This window comes from Felis catus, chromosome C1 (assembly GCF_018350175.1).
Source record: "Felis catus isolate Fca126 chromosome C1, F.catus_Fca126_mat1.0, whole genome shotgun sequence".
In the NCBI taxonomy this organism is placed as follows: Eukaryota; Metazoa; Chordata; class Mammalia; order Carnivora; family Felidae; genus Felis; species Felis catus.
The window spans coordinates 156,637,670-156,660,628 of record NC_058375.1 but is presented as its reverse complement, the minus strand read 5'-3'; the positions used below and the strand labels follow the sequence as shown (position 1 = coordinate 156,660,628).

At 36.6% G+C, this 22,959-nt stretch overlaps 1 protein-coding gene across 6 annotated transcripts in view; it reads right to left on the bottom strand.

The window, feature by feature from the left end:
- The window catches only part of B3GALT1 (beta-1,3-galactosyltransferase 1), a 344,112-nt gene that overhangs the window by 91,404 nt on the left and 229,749 nt on the right, over window positions 1–22,959 (bottom strand). For 2 of the 6 annotated variants that reach the window (XM_045033897.1, XM_045033898.1), the window contains exon 1: window positions 2,779–3,055. The exons of 2 other annotated variants lie outside the window; for them this stretch is intronic. The gene's annotated coding sequence lies outside the window, so the exon portion shown is untranslated. Of the gene's footprint in view, window positions 1–2,778; window positions 3,056–4,503; window positions 4,639–22,959 lie in introns of those variants that run through there. 2 more of the 6 variants (XM_019838212.3, XM_045033899.1) reach the window with 2 other exon arrangements.

Below are 22,959 nucleotides of genomic sequence, written 5' to 3'. Positions count from 1 at the left end.
GCCTGCAGTTTATTAAAGAACAAACAGAGTATCTCTTTTTGGAAATAAGCCTACACAAATGGTATACAAAGTCATATGGGTCTCCTCATGACTATAAAAGCAATATGTTTTACATTTACACAGCCTTTACACGATTAATATCAAGCATTCTTCTTTACTTTCATTTGTAAGTACATAGAAATTCTTAGTATAAAAAGTAGAAATGTTTTATGAATGTTTAAAGATACACATAAAGGTTAAAAGTACTGCTCTCTTTATTTTTAAAAAATTCTACAATAAAATAACTCAACTTGAAAGGTCTACCGAACATAATACCTATTATGCTGTTCATTGTTTCCACTTCTCATCTTGAAAATACTCCCATTTTCAAGTAAAATTCTCACTGCATCTTTTAAAATCTTTTACAATGTAGAAGTTCTTTATGTGCAAAAAAAAAAAAAAAAGGTAGACGATATGACTTTCAGTAGCTAAGACTCTCATGGAAGAATGCAGTGTTAGGCCTTAGTGTCTGATTTTCCTGTGGAGGTATAAAATAGACTTCATAAAGAAAGAATCCATTTCTGGGCCTTGTAGCTTTTGTCCAATGTGGGCATAATGCCTCTGGCCCTATGTCAGCAGCCACCAATTCTTGGGTCTTGACAATACCCTTCCTAAGCCTCTGCAGTGCTCTCTGCAGCCATCTACCTGATTTGTAGATCAGAAACTTGGTCACACACTCCTGTGGTGCCTTAATTAAATCTTACAATACCCCAGGAATTAGGTCGCCTGAGAAAAACTTGTATCATACAAGTTTCCATTTCCCTGAATGTCTCATCAATCATTCCTTGCTTTTTCCCTTACCTTTACCTCCACTGGCTGCCCCAACAGCTCTATCCCCACAACACAGATACCTTTTATCAGTCCAAAGTGGTGTCTACCAAACAGTCCAATATCCTTACTGGGACTGACTCTCTTCTAGTCTACTATCTACTAGGCTGGAGTACCATTATATTGATGACTCCTACTTCCTTAAGCTCTTGGATGGATTTTTATTTGGAATGGAAACATTGGCAAGAACTTCTCCCCAGCCCAGCTTCCCTCCTCTACTCCCATTTCAGCGTACCCCACCCCACGTTATTTTTATCTGGGAAAACATACTGGGTGGGTTTCACTGTCTGGTGTCTCTACCAGGTCTCAGATGGTCCTCTTTTGCCTTCTATTGAAGCACTTGTTGCCTCAGGCCCTGAAGGCCTTAAGTAAGGGTTTGCTGGTATTAGGACATATTTTAAATAACTTCTTAGAGGGGTGCCTGGGTGGTGCAGTCGGTTAAGCATCCGACTTCAGCCAGGTCATGATCTCGCGGTCCGTGAGTTCAAGCCCCGCGTCAGGCTCTGGGCTGATGGCTCAGAGCCTGGAGCCTGTTTCCGATTCTGTGTCTCCCTCTCTCTCTGCCCCTCCCCCGTTCATGCTCTGTCTCTCTCTGTCCCAAAAATAAATAAACGTTGAAAAAAAATTTAAATAACTTCTTAGTATCCATATGAACTCTAATAATTTGTATGGACAAGCAAAGCAAATTTATGTGGTTACTCAGATCCCCAAGGGGCTGGTACCTTATACTAAGGGTTAGCAAATTATGGCACACAGGCCAAATCTATCCTGTTCCTTGTTTTTGTAAATACAGTTTTATTTGAACACAACCATGATCATTGTTTATTAATTTACCTGTTTTCCTGCCATAATAGCAGAATTGAGTAGTTGTGACAGAGACTGTATAGCTCAAAAGCCAAAATATTTACTATCTGACCCTTTATAAAAATGTTTGCCAACCTCCACCTTATGCACATCCATTACTTCATCTCTCTGCTTGGATCCTAAATCGAGTTCTAACAGTCACTCAGGTACCAACTTGGTTGAATTCCCAATTATTTTCACCAAAAGGGATAAAATCTCTTTTCAAATCAGTGGCATCCAACTAAAGACATTAGTATCTGTAGGGGGTAAAATTCCCCTGCAAAGCTAAGCTCAAAGGCTTCTAGAAGAAATTACTTAAAAAATGCAGCCTAGAGAGTAGCAAACTTGAGATAAATTATTAACAATTATTGCAGTCCAGTAGGAATTCATAAATACTGGTGCTCTGTTTGCAGTTCATTTACTCTGACCACACCCTGCTGCTGGAGGAATTCAACCTCACTGTTTTGGAGAGAGAATTAGCATTGATTTTTCTACCATTAAATAAAATATTACAAAGGCATGCTTATAAATGATTACATCACCAAGGCTTGCAAATAGACAAGATAAACATTTTTTTTCTTAAGCTCATTTGCTAAATTGAACCTGAGAGAAAGAAAGCAAAATTTCTCATGTAAATCAAATGACATTTCGTTTCACAGTCTTTCTACAAGGTTACACATAGGACTACTAAAATTTAAAATGGCTGAAGGAAAGGGTTTTACATTCTGTTGTGCCAAGTTTTATTTTTTTCTCTGCACTGATTAAAATAAAGGAGTTATCATGTCAATGGGCAGAGCCCGTTACATTGCTTTTATCAAATGCAAGGAGGTATAAATACAAACTGTAAAGTAGAAGAGAAAAGATCATGACTCATTGTCTGACAGCAAAGCTATTAAACACAATCAAAGACTCAGAGTGAACTCATGTTACCTTTCAACACATTGCTAAAAAATCCTTTTTGCTATAAAACTAGCATAAAGTATCACAATCCTGCCACTGCTGTTGGAGAAACTTGGTTTCAGGCATTTAAAACAACTTCAAGACTGCGAAGGAAGAGGAGTTACTTACCATGGGATAAGTCACACTGCATTTAGTCTGGACACAAGGCCCCTCAAATCATAATCAATAAGTGATTAAAAGTTGATCTTTCAGGGCATTATATAAATTTTAGGACACTTATTGGTAATTAAAATAGTTCGTTGACTGAAGGCAGATTCACATATGTTAATGACAAAGTCAATGTTGCCTCTTACAAAACACAAGGACAATGATTTATTCTCAGGAAGTCCATTGGACTATGAGGTAAGGTACATGGTTCTATATTGAGAAGTGAAAATCCTGCCCATGGTGTAGGATTCCTGGACCTTGAATGAAAGGAACAGATGGGCAGGTGGATGTGATGTGTAGGTCCAAGAGAAGAGATATGACAATCCACAAGAGCCCTGAGTGTTACCTGAAAAAGCCTACTTATTTTCTGCTTATCAGTCCTTTAAAGACATGTGTTCTCAAAATCCACTTGTTATAATTCATCAGTCTATGAAAACTGTTGTGAACCAAAGGACTTTTAGGAGTTCTGAGGGAAGCTTAATCATGACTATTTAAAAGTTGAAGCTAGGCTTCTAAGGCCAGCCGCTGGCGAGCCTTACAAAAACACATGTAATTTAGCTTGTCTGGCCTACCAGTGTTTTATTTATGTCCTCTGGACTCCAGGTTCTAGAGCACCAATTTCCACTTGACTCTCCATGTACACTGAGCATGGAGCCTGAAACGCAATAGTTAGTTAATAAATGCACATGGTCTAGACGACCACAAGAATAATTCTCATCACCTTTTATTAAGCAATGTGAAAACACAAAGATAGAGATAGTGACTTGTCCAAGGAAGACTGGTTTTGGTTGCCAATATCCACTCAACTTCTGGCCCAATAAATTTGACCTCAAGCTTTCCTCCCATATCCTCCATAAAAGTAAGTCACAGACACTAACATTTATTGTAGGGTCCAAAGTGACTAAGTTATTATAGAATTCAGGCTTCAAACCCTAATATCAATACCTGCCTCTGGCTCCTTTTAATTTGTTGTTCATTAAGTTTCTCCTTCTGAAATTCCAGATCATCTACTTCCACATACTGGTTCACTTTGAACCTTCCCTTAGCCATGGTACCTTCTGCTACTTTAGCTCAAAAGTCCCTGCTCTAACATCTAGCACTTTGGCACTTCCTGACTGACCCCCAACCCTAATCTACTATGACAAGGAGAGAACCTAACCAGAAGGAATAATCTGGGGAAAAACTTCGACAGATATTTTAATTTCTGTTTCCTTCCTTGAAGCCTAGTGGATCTTTGAGAATTTTTAGCAAAGGTAGGTAGAGAGAACTCTTTTCTCAATGATAAATATCCAAAATTTTCTAGGTAACTCTCATCTTAATGGGTAACTGATGGCTTTTCTTGGGTAATCTGCATGAAAGGAATTGTCACCCCCCAACTGCCAGTCTTTACAGCAATAGCTGAACAGGTTATTTATCACTAAAGGGTTGAGGATTATATAACACTCTCCATATACCACGGTGTGCTTCATCTGTACTTCCCAAAGAGCTCACATCACTGCTTACCTTGTGTTATATTTATTATTTTATTTCTTTCTTGCAGTACTTTGGTAGCTAACTGAGGATAGCTCTTTTGATTTTCTTACTCATTGTATTTCCCAGAACATCAGCAATGAACCTTGTACAGAAAAGACACTAGAAATGCCTACTAAACGTAAGACAAGAAAACAGAAGCATATGCAAACTTACCCAATTCTAGTTTGGTGAAATGAATAATTAACCATTGTATTGAAATGAGCTTCTTCAGAGTGGCCAAAATGAACAAATCAGGAGAGTACAGATGCTGGAGAGGATGTGGAGAAACGGGAACCCTCTTGCACTGTTGGTGGGAATGCAAATTGGCGCAGCCACTCTGGAAAACAGTGTGGAGGTTCCTCAAAAAATTAAAAATAGACCTACCCTATGACCCAGCAATAGCACTGCTAGGAATTTACCCAAGGGATACAGGAGTACTGATGCATAGGGGTACTTGTACCCCAATGTTTATAGCAGCACTCTCAACAATAGCCAAATTATGGAAAGAGCCTAAATGTCCATCAACTGATGAATGGATAAAGAAATTGTGGTTTATATACACAATGGAGTACTACAGGGCAATGAGAAAGAATGAAATATGGCCCTTTGTCGCAACATGGATGGAACGGGAGAGTGTTATGCTAAGTGAAATAAGCCATACAGAGAAAGACAGATACCATATGTGTTCACTCTTATGTGGACCCTGAGAAACTTAACAGAAACCCATGGGGGAGGGGAAGGAAAAAAAAAGAGGTTAGAGTGGAAGAGAGCCAAAGCATAAGAGACTCTTAAAACCTGAGAACAAACTGAGGGTTGATGGGGGGTGGGAGGGAGGGGAGGGTGGGTGATGGGTATTGAGGAGGGCATCTTTTGGGATGAGCACTGGGTGTCGTATGGAAACCAATTTGACAATAAACTTCATATATTGAAAAAATAAAAAAAAAAAGAAATGAGCTTCTTGATCAGTTTTTGTACCTAGTTTTAATAGTCATTATCAAACTTACATATGTATTCTAAACTCTTGTATAAGCAACAAATAACATCTACTTCCCCTACATCTACCCACACTCCTTCATGCTTTTGATCACCTACAATTTAATTTCTGTTGATGCTTCCTACTTTCCACTATACTTGCCTAATGTGATCCTAAATGAAATTATGCAGGAAACTATGTCTCCTGCTTTAAGTTCATGTGGATATTTTTTTCTTAATTAAAAAAAAAATTATACTTGTTAAAAAGGAGGGGCAAAGCGGGAATTAGCTGAGTTTCTCTTAAGCCTCTTCAGCCTCTAGTTGTTGTTTCTCTGCCTGCAATGGTCCTTCTACTGCTCTTTGGACATTCTATGACCCCACTCAGTCCCAAATCTCAAACTGAATCTCTCTAGTTCTCCTTACAAAATATGTTCTTAGTCTAGTTCTGCTGGAAAGTTTCCAATATATGAATTAGTCATATGATGTTAATGAATGATAGCAGCTTAAGGCATTTTCTGGCCCAGAGGGATTTGCATTTTGATAAGGGGCAATGCTCTAACCCAAAGGATAAAATTGCTAATGGTAGAACTTAAGTCTTCAGAGATGGCATCAAGGGGTCAGGAAGCCTTCCAACCGTATCATATTGGCTGCCAGCTTTAACAGTGCAGAGGACTTCCACTTTCACAATGCAGTAGCCCTTTATCACCATGAATAATCAAGAAATTATATTCTATGTAAGTCCCAAATGCTGATAATGGCAAATGCAGAACTCATTAAAAAGGGAAAATGTCAACACAGTGGCTCCAAATAAGTTTTGGACTCGGTGGGAGGAAGAAGGGCAAGAAAGAAAGCAGGAAGGGAGAGAGAAAGGCAGGAAAGGAAAAAGACTGTCAACATAGGGAATGAAAGAAGTTTTTCTTTAATCTGAATGTTACTGCAATATATTATAAGGGATCTAGAATGAATGTATTTTTAACCCATTTCTGAAATCAAATTGTATGTATTAATCCAATTTTTTATGAAATAAAAAGGACTGATTTATAATCTGTGGGGAGGGGAATTCTTAAAAGACACAAGAGATTTAATGACCATTAAATGCAAAATGTTACAAATTAAAAACTAATACAATATGTTAAAATTTAAAAACTAATTTCATAATTATAGCTCTGTATCTTAAGTTAGTGTATAAGAAGAACACTAATCTTGACAAACAGGTGTCTCAAGGCTATTTAACAAATTGTTATTAACTGAAGTGAATAACCAATTTGTCCTTGCTAAGAATGGTGAAAAAGGAGTCCTGTAGTCATATATTTTTGAAGAAACTCAATAAGAAATTCATTTGCTCAATAGCAGGAGATTTCAGCTGTATTTGTGGAACACATGACTTTTTGATCTTTTTGAAAAAAAAATCACACACTCACAGAACATGGTGTTGGCCTTTCATTAGGTCATGCATACCCTCTTACAGATGTGTGTAAAAGTCAGGAGAGGGCTTGAGAGATGAACCCACAAGAAATAAATCAACGAAGGGAGTTTCCAAATGCATTACTGCACTGCCTCTTAAGTTTCTTAACCAAACTTTGAAACTTTATGAAGATATCATTTTATTTCTTTTAAAAATAAAAATGAGTGAAACAAGTGATGAGAGTTAAAATTTCTTCTAAAGTAAAAAATTCAGTTAATTGTACAGATTGAGTTTTAAAGAAATTCTAAAGCAAACAGAATAATAAGAATAATGGTTATTAATTTAAGTTACTTGGAAAAAACTGATCTGTCTCTTGAATCTTTGAAATGACTCTACCACTCCTTAAACTATCCTTTGCTTCTCTATTTCCATTCATAACCAATTTGTGAGATTCAGCAGATTCAATGCAGATGAAGACTTAGATCTGATATAATTATGTACATGCAAGAAGATGAAGATTATTAGAGAGAATATAAGAGACATGGAGAATAATACCAGAATACTAATCACATATACATATATATATGTAGTCCAGTTAGAGAGACCAGAGATAATGGAGGTGATGCAATCATTAAATTCAATATTTGGTTGAAAAATTTTCTGAACTGATGGAAAACATGACTGCACACATAAAGGAAGCACACAATATGCCAACAAAATAAATTTTTATAAATATACACCTAGACAGAGCCAGTGAAACTGAATATTAAAGATAAAGAGAAGATCTTTAACATAGCCAGAAGGAAAAGACAGAACAACTTTAAAGGCTAAAAATTTGACAGTGAGATTCTCAACAATATTAGAACCTGTAAGCCAATAGAATAAAATCTTCAAAGTGCTGAGAAACATAATTTTCAATATAAATATAAAAACTACCTTTTAAGAATGAGGATAAAATAGGTGCATTTTCATTTAAAAAACAAACAACAAAATAGAGTTTCTAATAATAGGTGATTATGAAGAGAATACTGAAGTTTTATACTTCTTAGAAGATGGCAAGTGATCTCAAAGAGAGAAATGCAAGGAGCAATGGTGAGAAGAAACTGTTTGATAAGCAGATATATCTAAATAAACATTGTTTCTATAAATAACCATAATCATCATTAATGTAGGGAATAAAAGAGAAAAGATAAACCATAAGGTGAAAGTTAGGAGAGAGACTAAGCAATAATCAACATTAAATATTTCAAGATCCTCATATAGTTTTAGGACAGGGTTAATATACTAATTAACATTAGACTTTATTAAGTATGCATGGTAAAATTTTTAAGACAACCACTAAGATACTGTAAATAAAATAACTTCCAAACCAGTAGATGGAAAACAATGTAATAATAAAAACATATTCTCTGAGAATCCAAAATATAAGGGCTCAAAAGGTGGGGGGGAAAAGGCAGAGAAAAAGTGTCGAGAAAAAATGATAAAAAGAAAAAGTTAAAGCATATTAGTAACTACGATACATGTAAATGATCTAAGATTGCCAATTAAAAATAAAAATTATTATATTAAATATGAAAACAAAACCAGCTTTGCTCTATGTATAAGAGGCATGCCTATTAAAAAACAGAAAATTTGAAAATAAACAGAGAAGCCATACCAGGTAAATATTAACCAAGAAAAGGCTGGAGAGTATAAAATATTCTCAAAGATAAAAAGTCATCGGAAATAGGAAGGGTTGTTAATTAATGATAAAAAGGGTCAGTGCACTACAGAGCTATCATAACAGTCATAAACTTGTATGTGTCTAATAAGATAACACACACATACACAAAGAAAAACTAGAACTACGGTTCTAGTTAGGGCAAGTTAGTGCTACAGTATTAGAACTACAAAGAGAGGGGCGCCTCTGTGTCTCAGTCGGTTAAGCATCCAACTTTGGTTCAGGTCATGATCTCCCGGTTTGTGAGTTCGTGAGTTTGTAAGTTTGTGAGTTTGAGCCCTGCATTGGGCTCTATGCTGACAGCTCGGAGCCTGGAGCCTGCTTTAGATTCTGTGTCTCCCTTTCTGTCTGCTCATCCCCCACTCACACTATCTCTCTCTATTACTCTCTCTCTCTCTCAAAAATAAACATCAATAAAAAATTAAAAAAAAAGAACTACAGAGAAATCTCTCATTGTAACAAAAGGTTTCAATGCAATCTTTTACATTATTAATAGATAAAGCAGATAAGTATAATGAATTATAAAAGATTTGAACAATACAAATTACAAGCTTGATTTATTTATTTAAAAATTTATGTTTTTAAAGTTTTAAAATTCTAGTGAGTTAACATACAGTGTAATATTAGTTCCAGCTGTACAATGTAGTAATTCAGCACCTTCATACAACACTTGGTGACAAGACTGATTTATTGACCCCTGTATACAACTAGTGATATTTAATTTTTATGAAGAAATGTGGGGTATTAAAAAAAATTTGCACACTAAGCCGTTAGGCAAGTCTCAATGTTGAAAAGTCAATATACATAAACCATTTTTTTGTAAATACAGTTTAAAAAAATTAGAAGATAATATCGTCAAAAGATTAATAAAAATCTCCATGTAGTTGAAAATTAAACACACACATATATGTGAATAACTCATAAATCAAGACATTTTAAATTAAAATTAAAATATTTAAAAGGAATAATAATGTTATATGGAAATAGTACTCAATAAAACTTTGCAATCTTATATAGTATGTCTAAGCCATTAAATTAAGAAGTTAGGAAAAGAGAATAAGTTCTAAGAAAGCAGAATAACAAAGATAACAAAGATGGGTTTTAAAAAAGTAAGCAAAAGTAAGAAACATTAAAATAGATGGTTAACAAAGTCAAAGTTTGTTTCTTTGAAAAACCATTAAAATAGACAAACTGGTGGCCAGATTGATTAAGAGAAAAAGAGAGAAGATGCAAATATATTCAGAGAAATTATGGCAATAATATGTAAATGTAGACAAAATTGACAGAAAACACATTTTTATCAAAACTGATTTAAAACTGAAAATTTCCAAGGAAATCTTGAAAAAGACAAACAAAACTGGAGGTATCACTATATCAGACTTCAAGTTACTTTACAAAGCTGTGGTAATCAAAACAGTATGGTACTGGCACAAAAATAGACACACAGATTAATGGAACAGAATAGAAAACCTATAAATCAATCCACAACTGTATGGTCAATTAATCTTTGACAAAGCAGGCAAGAATATGCAATGGGAAAAGGATAGTCTCTTCAACAAATGGTGTTGGGAAAATTGGATCACTACATGCAAAAGAATGAAACTGGACCCGTTTTTTACACCATATACAAACATTAATTCAAAATGGTTTGAGAATGCTCTGGTTTCTCTTCAAATCGCATAAATCTTTCGCCTTTTACAAAATGGTTTGAGGACCTAAATGTGAACCCTGAAAGCATACAAATCCCACAAGAAAGCACAGGCAGTAACCTCTTTGACATCAGGGGTAATAACTTTGTTCTAGATATGTCTCCTGAGGCAAGGGAAACAAAAACAAAAATAAGCTATTGGGACTACATCAAAATAAAAACCCAGGAAAAGAAACAACCAACGAAACTAAAAGACAACCTCCTGAATGGAAGAAAATACTTGCAAATGACATTTCTGATAAGGAATTAGTATCCAAAATATGTAAAAAATCTATACAACTCAATACCCAAAAAACAAATAATCCAATTAAGAATGGGCAGAAGACATGAACAGACATTTCTCCAAAGAAGACATACAGATGGCTAACAGACACATGAAAAGATCTCATTATCACTTACTGTCGGGGAAATGGATACCAAAACCACAATGAGATATCACCCCACACCTGTGAGAATGGCTAAAATAAAAAATACAAGAAAGGATGTGGAGAAAGAGGCACCCTCATGCATTGTTGGTGGGAATGCAAATTGGTGCAGCCACTGTGTAAAACAGTATTGAGGTTCCTCAAAAAGTTAAAAATAGAACTATCCTATGATCCAGCAATTGCACTACTGGGTATTTCTTCCCAAAATACAAAAACACTAATTCAAAGGGACATATGCACCCCTATGTCTATAGCTGCATTACTTACAATAGTCAAACCATGGAAGTAGCCCAAGTATCCACTGATAGATGAGTGGATAAAGAAGGCGTGGTATATTTCAACAATGGAATATTATTCAGCCATAAAAAAGAATGAAATCTTTCCAATTGCAATGACATGGATGGAGCTACAGAGTATAATGCTAAATGAAATAAGCCAGAGAAAGACAAATACCATATGATTTCACTCATATGTAGAATTTGATTCCACTCATATGTAGAATTTAGAAAACAAAACAAATAAGCAAAGGGAAACAAAAAAAGAGAGAAAGAGGGGAAAAAAAGCAAGAAACGGACTCTTACCTATAGAAAACAAACTCATGGTTATCAGAGGGGAGGTTGGTTGGAGGAAGAAGGGTTAAATTGGTGATGGGGATTAATGGGTACACTTCTCATGATGAGCACTGAGTAATGTGTAGAATTTGTTGAATCATTATATTGTACATTTAAAACTAATATAACGCTGTCTGTTAACTACACTGGAATTTTTTTAAAGTGCTTGTTTTGGCTCTTGGAGACAGAAATCTTAAGTTAAAACTGCATAAAAATCAAGGCTATTCCATCAACAAAACAGAAAGACAACCTACTGAATGGTAGAAGATATCTGTAAATGATATATATGATAAAGGGTTAATATCCAAAATACATAAAAACATATACAACTCAACACCAAAAAACCCAAATAATCCCATTAAAAATGAGCAGAGAGCTTAAATAGACATTTATCAAAAGAAGTCATACTGATGGCAAGCAGACACGTAAAAGATCTCAACACAGTCATCAAGGAGATGCAATACAAAACCACAATGAAATACTACCTCACTCCTATCAGAATGGCTAGAATGTAAAAGACAAGAAATCACAAGTGTTGGCAAGGATGTGGAGAAGAAAGAACCTTCATGCACTATTGCTGGCAATGTGAAACAGAATAGCCTCTGTGGAAAACAGTATAGAGGTTCCTTAAAAAATTAAAAATATTAAAAAATTAATAATTAAACCATATAATCCAGTAATTCCACTATTGGGTATTTACTGGAAGAAAACAAAAAACACTAATTTGAAAAGATATGTGCACCCCTATGTTTACTGTGGCATTATTTGCAATAGCCAAATTATGGAAGCAACCCAAGGTTTCAGTAATAGATGAATGGATAAGATGTATTACTCACACGTACACACACACACACACACACACACACACACACACACACACAGGAATACTACTTAGCAATAACAAAAGGATGAGATCCTGCCATATGTGACAACATGAATGGACTTAGAGGGTTTATGCTAGGTGCAATAAGTCAAATATCATGTGATTTCATTTATATGGGGAATCTAACAAGCAAAACAAACAAAAGCCAGAAGCTGACCCATAAATTCAAAGAATAAACTGAGGGGTTTGGTTGCCAGAGGGGTAGGGGGTGGGAGAATTGACATAATGGATGAAGGGGAGTGGAAGACACAAGCTTCCAGTTATGGAATGAACAACTCATGGGAACAAAATGCACAGCATAGGGCATATAGTCAGTGCTACTGTAACTGCAAACTGATACCAAAATGCTAGACATTTTGTTGTTTCCTTGTTTTGCAGAAAAAAGCTGGACTCTCCTGAATGCTACTGCTGCTGATGTGGTTCATACTGGCTAGTGTTTAAATTATTTTAACTGCTTTAGAAAAATATTGGCACTATTTTTTTGTTTTTCTTTAATTTTTTAACGTTTATTTTTAAATTTTTTTACATACAATACTTTTATTTTAGGCATGCAAGAAAAGCGATTTCAGAATCTACTAATTTAAAGCAAGCAGCTGTATACAAATAACAAAAGAAGCAACATCTTGTTACAGCTCAGCACACAGCATCCAAAGCAAACAGGCATGAGACAATGCATTAAAACCAGATGAATAACATATTGCAGGGTTGGGGGAGGGGCAGAGGACAAAAATGGAAATGAAAGACCAGTGTTTCCCAATGCTTTCAAGGTATAATGCTAAGTTTCTCATTTGATAGCCCATCCAGGTGCTTCAAATGTCATGCAGTACAGCGAGAATGGAAAGAACTGGTCTGCATACCTGCCTAATAGACACTTTCATAGGTCGTCTTTCGGTGGTAAACCTGTTTGAGCATCTTTTGAATTGGTTTATTTTTGAAAGACAGAAACAGAGCTTGAGTGGGGGAGGGGGAGAGAGAGAGAGGGTGACACAGAATCAGAAGCAGGCTCCAGGCTCCTAGCTGTCAGCACAGAACCCGACATGGGATTCAAACCCACGAACCATGAGATCATGACCTGAGCCAGAGTCGGACTCTTAACTGACCAAGCCATCCATGTGCCCCGTATTGGCACTATTTTGTAAAATTAAACCTCATTAACCTAACTTTCAGCAATTCCTTTCCTAGATATCCCTGACAAACTCTTGCTTTCATGCATCAGAAGTCATTGCCTGTAGTAACAAAAAATTTGGAATGTTCATTAGCAGAAGTATGGGTAAATAAATGTGATACCTTCACAATTGTATATTAGACAATGATGGAAATGACTGAACTGTAGCTATAATGACAACTGTACAGTGATCCATTAAAAAATATTCATAGAAAAAGCAAGTAATAAAGACTACTTGTAATATGTAACTTTTATAAAGCTAAAAACCAAGGGAACCAAGCAGTATATTGTTTAAGGATATAAACATGCTAAATATTTTTTTCTTTTTAAATGGTGAAGAGTGATAAAAAAAATTCACTATAGTAGAGAATTCTGAGCAGGAAATGAAGGGCAGGTTAGAGGTAAAGCAAAGTACGTATGCAATGGTATTAGGATTATTTTAATTATTTAATTTGGGTGATAGTTTCATAGATATTAATATTATTATTCATAACTTGTATATTTAAAATATTTTTGAATGTTCAAATATTATATAATATAAAATCAAAACAGAATTATAACATTTCTGTGGTCACACTTTTGGTTTCTTAATATTTACTAATGTTCCAAGTAATCAGCACGATGTTCTAGATGCAACTTCTGTTCACAAAGTTAGGTCATCTTTCTGCAATGTTAGAACATATTTCTTTCTGTTCTAACCACATATCCTGCCACATATATTGCTGCTTTACTTTCCTTTAATAAATGTATAGTTTCATACTCCTGTATCTTTTCTTAAACTGCTCCCTCAGCTTTCAATGCCTTCACTTTGTCCCCTGCTTGTACAAATCTTTCTCATCCATCAGGATCTAGCTCCTCCTCATCTCCCCGTGAGGACTGACTTACCCACTTACCTAGTGTCACTTCTCCCACTCCATATTACCTATACCCACGTTGCAGTATAATCTGCATCCATCAAGTGGGAAATAGCCAAGCTGTAATGGTGAAGTAACTGTCACACTACCATGGAAAAAGACTACACTTAAAGCAATCTTGGAGCAAGCATTCATCAGAAAGTGAGAGTACAAAGCACCGATAGAATACAAGGACAAGGACAGATTACAGCCGGAATGGGAGATGCACAGAACAGCATCAGGATTAAACTACCTTAGCAGGAACTTCTAGAATCATTCAGAGTCATTACAGTTTGTTCTCATAGCCACACCTGGCTGAGAGACATCATCAGTTTGTCAGTAAGTACAAACTGGAAGTATTTATCAGCTCTCCACTTCACAGCATTCATATATTGTGACATGTAATTTTCTTAAAATGCCATTATGTACCTTCATATAGTTTCAGTACGTTCCTGAGTTGCCTTCATACAGTAGTGAATTAAACACTCCCTGTTGCCAACATTATTATAGTTAGATAGCTGGACTCTATTACTGCAATCAAGAATTTGGTTCCCATCGATCTAAGAGCAGCATTCTTTAGAAACCTTATTTCTATAAGGGTGATTCATCAGTAGTCATTTAACCATGGCATACAAGGTTTGGGGGCCTGAAGACAGTGGGAGTGGTCCCCCTGGCAGGGAGGGCCTGCACTGACATTATTTGGAATTGAATAATGTGGAATCTTACTTGTCCACATCTGTGATGGACCACTCTTAACTGTGTCACCACCTCACCTTGGTATTTACTTTCTGTTTCTACTACCAGATTGTAACTTCTTTGAGGGTATGAAAGGGATTTTAGTTACCTTTGGATCACAAAACCTAACATTTAGTAGATTCTTAGATGTTTGTTGAAGAAAGGCATTTCATTTGTTAGGATGTATTTGGTGACGAGTACCCAAATACCCATTTACACTGATATTAACAATGAAGCAGATACAGTGACTCACAAGACAAACTTGGTTCAGTGACTCAACAATGTTGGGTCAAACACCCACTTTCTTTTTGCCTCTCCACCCTACCTTCTGGGGTGTCAGATCACCCCTACAGATACAAACTGGCTGCAAACAATTGCAGAGGCTACAGAAGTCCCTCCAGAAGTATCCTCACAAGAACAAGGAACCTTCTTTTCTCAGTCTTGTTCTCCATTCTGGTCATGTGCTTAGCCCGGATTCAATGACTTCTAGAGCCAGGGGAGAATAGAATAGAGATTCTCCCACAGACAGGAAAGAATATTCAATTAGTTTCCAGGTAAAGGGGGAAATGAAAATTGTGAGGCCATCACAGGGTCTGCCAAAAGAATAAAGTACAATTGGTTGTACAGTGGGGTCTGAAGGTAGGTTTTGACTTGGAAAAGGGCTTATGATATTGGGTGAAACCTAAAAAAGATCAAATATATATGAACCATTTCTAGAAAAATTTTTATTATTTATATGTTTGGCCATTTATATTGCTATGTTTTATTTTTTACAGTATTTGCCTAAAGATGATCTTATCTGTATTGTGTTATTATCATTCAGAGAAGTAACCAGGAGATATTTCTACTCTGCAGTCTTTTAAAAAAATTTATTTTAATTAATTAATTTTAATTTATTTTTTATATATATATATTTTTTAAATTTTTTTTTCAACGTTTATTTATTTTTGGGACAGAGAGAGACAGAGCATGAACGGGGGAGGGGCAGAGAGAGAGGGAAACACAGAATCGGAAACAGGCTCCAGGCTCTGAGCCATCAGCCCAGAGCCTGACGCGGGGCTCGAACTCACGGACCGCGAGATCGTGACCTGGCTGAAGTCGGACGCTTAACCGACTGCGCCACCCAGGCGCCCCTATTTTTTATATTTACATCCAAGTTAGCTAGCATGCATATAGTGCAACAACGATGTCAGGAGTAGATTTCTTTTTTTTTTTTTAATATATTTTTTTCAACGTTTATTTATTTTTGGGACAGAGAGAGACAGAGTATGAATGGGGGAGGGGCAGAGAGAGAGGGAAACACAGAATCGGAAACAGGCTCCAGGCTCCGAGCCATCAGCCCAGAGCCTGACGCGGGGCTCGAACTCACGGACCTCGAGATCGTGACCTGGCTGAAGTCGGACGCTTAACCGACGGCGCCACCCAGGTGCCCCAGGAGTAGATTTCTTAATGCCCCTTACCCAATTAGCCCATCCCCCCTCCCACCAACCCTCCAGTAACCCTCTGTTTGTTCTCCATGTTTAAGAGTCTCTTATGTTTTGTCCCCTCCCTGTTTTTGCACTGTTTTTTAAAAATTTTTTTCAATGTTTATTTATTTTTTTGAGAGAGAGAGAGAGACAGTGAGAGTGGGGGAGGGGCAGAGAGAGAGGGAGACACAGAATCTGAAGCAGGCTCCAGGCTCTGAGCTGCCAGCACAGAGCCCTGAGTGGGGCTTGAACTCAAGATCTGTGAGATCATGACCTGAGTTGAAGTTGGATGCTTAATGGACTGAGCCACCCAGGTGCTCCTACTTTGCACTGTTTTTATTCCAATTTACTATATGGGCTATTCCTGTAATAAATTTGAAAAGTGTCTAAAAACATAATAAAGTTGGGGTGCCTGGGTGGCTCAATTAGTTAAGTGGCCAACACTTGGTTTTGGCTCAGATCATGATCTCAGGGTTCATGAGTTCATGTCTCACATCAGGCCCTACACTGACAGTGCAGGGCCTGCTTAGAATTCTCTCTCTCTCTCCCTCTCAGCCTCTTCTCTCTCTCTCTCTCTCTCTCTCTCAAAATAAATAAATAAAAGTTAAAAAAACATAATAAAGTTATTTATTATCATGCTTTAATAATACTGTATTACTTGCCACATTTGACTGTTTAAAAGTAAGTCCACAAAAGTTTTATTCAGTATTGTTTTGCATCCAAGTCAAGAATGACAAACAGGCCAAAGATATTTCACTATACGGTATTTTCACTGGTGTTCAAGAGCAGCATGTACTAACATTGTTGCAAAGAAATAGGCCAAAGAACCTTGAAAATTCTGTATTTATGTATTAAAATACATGCTTCACTTTGTGGCATGAAATTAGAGAGACTGGATATACTATCCAACTTTACTGGTGTAAAAAGTGGACTTCTCAGAGAAGCTATTAAATGTGATCCATTTATCCTAATTTGAGAACTACCAAAAATATTGCTTTATAAGTTTCCCCAATAGAATTGCTTTTAATGTAGTGTGGATTATAATAAAAGCTGTCTCACCATTCATTCATCCCTTTATTTCACAAATATTTAATGAACTCTTACCTAGGGCTTATCTTTGGAATGAGAGGGAGCTTATAGTCTATTGACATGGAGGTAATAAACACATAATTATATGCTGTTAGAGGAGAAAATTACTATGGAGAAAATAAGGTAGGCTAGAGTCAGAAAAAAGGGAGAAAACGCTAAATACCAAGAAAATACATGGTTGAAGAGAACACAGTTTTCTCATATTTTTCTAAACATGAAACATAAACCCATTTGAACCACAGTCTTTCCAACTGCAGCTTTCAGAAGAGTCCTTAGCTCACCTCACTGTGTTCCCTCCTGTTTTCCTTCTTTGGACCAAGAAAGCTACCATATCTTATGGTAGCTCTCTGACTTTCTATTTTAAAGGATTAAATTTTCCATCACTACAAGCTCTCTTGTAAGTTATATCAGAGCTATATGTGATTCATAAATTTAGAAATTACAATTGCTTAGAAGAAAAATTAAAACAACAGTTTAATTTAAAAATCTCCATTTGGTAGAGTACAATTTAGAATGATAGCTAATTTATCCTTCAACACACTTCCCCAATTGTTACAGCTTAGGCGGCAGAAATCAATCCAACCAAGGGCAAGAAAGGCAAGAGGAATGGAATCTGGACTGGAATTAGCCATTATGAAACTGAAAATTAGGGCAGGCTGAGCTTAGGGAGACATAATATTTCACATCTAATCATAAAGGAATGACTGCTTACAATATCGTCTTAAGAATTATACATCTATTATTTTTTAAATTTTTCATGTTTATTCATTTTTGAGCGAAAGAGAGAGAGTGTGTGAGTCAGGGTGGGGCAGAGAGGGAGACACAGAACTTGAAGCAGGCTCCAGGCTTTGTGCTGTCAGCAGAGAGCCCGACACAGGGTTCCAACCCAAGAACCATGAGCCAAAGTCGGACACTTAACCGACTGAGCCACCCAGGCACACCAAGAGTTATACATTTCAATCCAAGAGCTTTCAGGGGAAACCTGGAAAGGTTTCAGGTTTAGAAGATATCAAGGATACAAGGAGTTCAAAGGCAATTGTTTCTTGATTTCAAATATAGGCTAGAGTTGGTCCCACAATGGAAAGTACACAAACAACAAGCCAATCAGAAGGGTGATTTTAACTTTTTTCTGAAACTTCTAGCTATTCTGAAAGGCTGAGAATCTGAAGGTATTATTTAAAATGTCTCTTCAGAGGTTTGAATTGTAACCCTGTCTGGAGAGGGATTCCAAACTAATTTTTTGTTTGTGTATCCATGCGTGTGTTTCACATAGAAGATATTAGGGGTCTTTGAGGTTGAAAGAAGAAAAAATATAAAAAGAACATCACTGTAGTGACTTCTTTAGGAAAATATCATTTGACAAAAGCTAGAGATAAAATTGATCCAGCTTCAGGATATTTGCTGAATGGCTTCTATCATTCTCATTGCGTTCATCATTAGGACTGATTTTGGAGGGGGCTTTTAAAAAAAAGTAATCTCTATACCCAACGTGGGGTCCTAACTCACCATCCTGAGATTAAGAGTCACTTGCTCCACTGACTGAGCCAGTCAGGCACCCCAAGACTGATTTTACTGAACTTTAAAAGTGAATTTGATCTTCTCAATTAATTTGAAATTTTCACTCATTAAACCACATCCATTTTAGTTGCATTTAATCAAAGAAGATTCCCTAGTAATTAGGAATGTTGCCTCTCTAACTTGTTGATACTATTTATATTCCCTAAAACTTGAAAGGAGTTTTGGGGCGCCTGGGTGGCACAGTCGGTTAAGCGTCCGACTTCAGCCAGGTCACGATCTCGCGGTCCGTGAGTTCGAGCCCCGCGTCAGGCTCTGGGCTGATGGCCCGGAGCCTGGAGCCTGTTTCCGATTCTGTGTCTCCCTCTCTCTCTGCCCCTCCCCTGTTCATGCTCTGTCTCTCTCTGTCCCAAAAATAAATAAAAAACGTTGAAAAAAATTAAAAAAAAAAAAAGAAAGGAGTTTTGTTCTTTTCAAAACATTTTCTTATGAGTTATCTCATTAGTTCTTGCATAGATTTTTTTTATTGTGGCAAAAAAGCAAATACCATAAAATTTACCATTTTTAAGTGAACAGTTTAGCAGTGTTAAGTATATTCATATTGTTGTGCAATAGATCTCTAGAATTTTTCATCTTGTAAAACTGAAAGTCTCTGCCCATTGAATAACAACTCCCCCTCTCCTCCAACCCCCAGCCTCTGGCAACCACCATTCTGCTTTCTGTTTCTAAGAAACAGATGCCACATATGAATGGAATCATGTAATATTCGTCTTTTTGTCACTGGCTTATTTCACTTAGCATAATGTCCTCAAGTTTCATCCATGTTGTGGATATGACAAGATTTCATTCTTTAAAAAACAAAAATGGAAAAATATTCCACTGTATATGTACCATGTTTTGTTTATCCATTCATCTGCCAGTGGACATTTAGATTGCTTTCACCTCTTAGCTACTGTGAATAATTGCATAGATTTTCTTACAGCCCTACCTATGCCATTTTATAACTCAGGTACAGGAGTTGAGAGCTGATGCTACTATCATTTTAGATTCTTGTCTCTATTCTTCTCTTTCTACTGGAGGCTACTTGCGATGAACAAAGGAAACATAGGATCTTAGGCTCAGAAAACTTAGCACATTGTTTAAGGGTTTGTAATCATGTGTTAATGTGTTCATTCATGATCCTCTAGCCTGGGAAAGGCATCCAGCTTAATCACACTATATTTACATTTCCTTTCCAAAAGTTCTGCCAAGTGTTTTTCTAATCTATGCTAGAAATCACAAAGATCGGTTGAATCTGAGGCATAACTACCACCATTAGATTGCTCTAGTAGAAAATTCTTCCTCAGGCTAGACTGACATGCAGTTTCCATTGGTTCTACTCTGCTCTGGAGTGAATGTCTTTGTCCCCCACCAAATTTATATGTTGAAACACTATGAGATGGTATTAGCAAGTGCGGTTACTGGGAGGCAATTATATCATTAGGATGAATGCCCATGATGAAACTAGTGTTCTTATAAGAAGAGGAAGAGAACCAGCCCTTTGTTCACTGTCTTGTGAGGATGTGAGGAGATGGCCAGCAACAAACCAAGAAGTGTGACTTCCCCAAAATGTCAGTTATGCTGGTGCCTTGATCTTGGACTTTCCAGCCCCCAGAACCATGGGAAATAAGTGTTTGTTCTTAAACCATCTAGTCTATGATATCTTGTTATAGCGGTCTGAAATGATTAAAATATACACCTTGGATTCATGAGTAATATATCATAGGGTCACAGGATGTTAAGGAACCTTGGAAATGTCTCTTCTGGGCCCCTCCATTCACAGACTCATTTCACTTCCTTAAGGGCAGGTCTTCAAATATCTGAACACAAGACCATATTAAGTCTTCTATTCTCCTGGGTAAGAGTTTCTGGCTCCTAGGATCTTTTTTCAACTGAAATGGTCATGGGCCCTTTGCCGTTCAAGTTGCTCTTTTCTGAGCACCAATTGATCTGTATTTCTTTAAAACTTTAAGACCTAGAACTGAACAATCACAGCCCTTCAATGATGACAATGATCTATTAATCTACACATTTGAACATGATCATCTGACCAGTATGAATCCAACAAACACTGATAAGAGCTCAGGCTCTGTAGTCAGAAAAACTTGAGTTTGAACCTGAGCTCTTTCTAGTTATGTGACCCAGGCAAATTAATCTCATTAAGCCATTGTTTTGTCTTTCATTTAGTAGAGATAGCATAGTACCGACTCACATAACAGAAAGCAAGTACTTAGCACAGTGCTTGGCATACAGTAAATATTCAATTAACATAAGTTCCTGTAAATCCATACTTTCCACCTATTCAAAATTGACACTGTGAGAGACAATGAGATCTAAAGAGTTAAAGGGGGAAACAATGACTGGAATAATATTTTTTAAAATCTGCATCGCTTAGGATAGTTATCAAAGGAAAGACTAAGCATCATAAATTGTTTTAACCCTGTACAAGGGATTTATTAGAATGAGTTAATTGGTTTCATTCAGTTTGGAGCCATAACATCTGGAATTTATTCTAGCTGAGTGCACATACACCTTTGAATTTATTAATCCAGTTCATCGGCAATCTGCTAATTCTGCATGAGCAACTGGATATGCTGACCCTGCAATTTTAAGACTGCTTTCTTCTCCCACTAGTCCTACCTTGAACCCCCAGTTGCATTCTGACAAGGGAGTTCTACCTGTACTGCAGTGATGACAAAATGTTGAAGAGCACTCTCTAGACATGCTGAGTTATCTTTTGACATAACCCTTTCAGTACTTGGGCTCTATTGGCATGCTATCCACATTTTAACTTAAAAGAATTTTTATTTTTCTTGAATATGGCACTAAAATATATTTTTGAAGTTGAATTTCCATTTCAAATGTTTCAAGAGACATGGTTATACAGTGAAAAGCATGCAGATTTGGAGTTAGCAATGAGAGATCTGAAGTCAGTTGGTGATGGTTCAAATCCTGGAGCTTTTACCCACTAGCTCTGTGACTTGAACAAATTATTTTACCTATGCTATCCTTTTGGCTTTCATCAATAAAATGGAAGTAGTAATATTACCTACTTCAGAGAGTTGCTGTAAATGAAATAACGTATATGAAATGCTTATACAGTACAAGGTCTGGCTCAATAAATGTTCCTTCTTGTTCTTCTTCTTCATCGTCATCATAATCTGGATTCATAGGTCACATTACCATTTGCTAGGTGACCACTGGCAAGTTACTTAACTATCTGACAGCTCCATTTTCTTACCTTTTTTAAAAGGTATAGCTTTAAGGAAGTACTTTATGATGTAAGTACTCATGGGATAATTATAAGATTAAATGAGGTAATATATCTAAAGCACTTGGGACAGAGTAGAGGCTCAGTGAATCATCATGCATTATTTCCTTCCCTTTCTGTTCCCAACCCTTTCTTCATTCTTCACTAATATACATCTATATCTACATCTATTTGTATTTGTGGTAATGTATGTAGGAGAGATGTATTTGTTTTCTTGCTTTTGCATAACTTGCTTTAAGCCAGTGAAAATGCTTCTCAAATATTATGCTACATATTACCAAATATAAGCAGCCTCTGCTAAGATGGTGAGGATAGAAATAGGTAGAAATTCACACTCTCATCGCTCTTGCTCTGTGGATGGCCCATTGAGATGTTTAGCTGCTCTTGGGGCAAGAGGTCTCTAGACAGTCTATTGGAATTTCATCTGCCAAATGCTGGAGTTAGCAGAGACCAAGGAAATATATTAAAAAGGCATGGCTCCCGGAATTTATTGGCAAGTCCAAGGTAATAAAAAAAGCAAAATTTTATATAACCAGGGGCTTTTCATACTATCATTTTTCACCTTTGCCACATCCTCTCTAGCTGACCTAAGCTGTTTCTCAGTAAGGTTTTAGAAATCAGAAGGGGGATTTAATGCCTTGCTTGAGCACGCTTTCACTTGGCTCAGGCTGATTTATATTGAAGATTGTATTCTTTTCTCCAGAGATGGTTGGAATATTGTTGGAGTGATTGT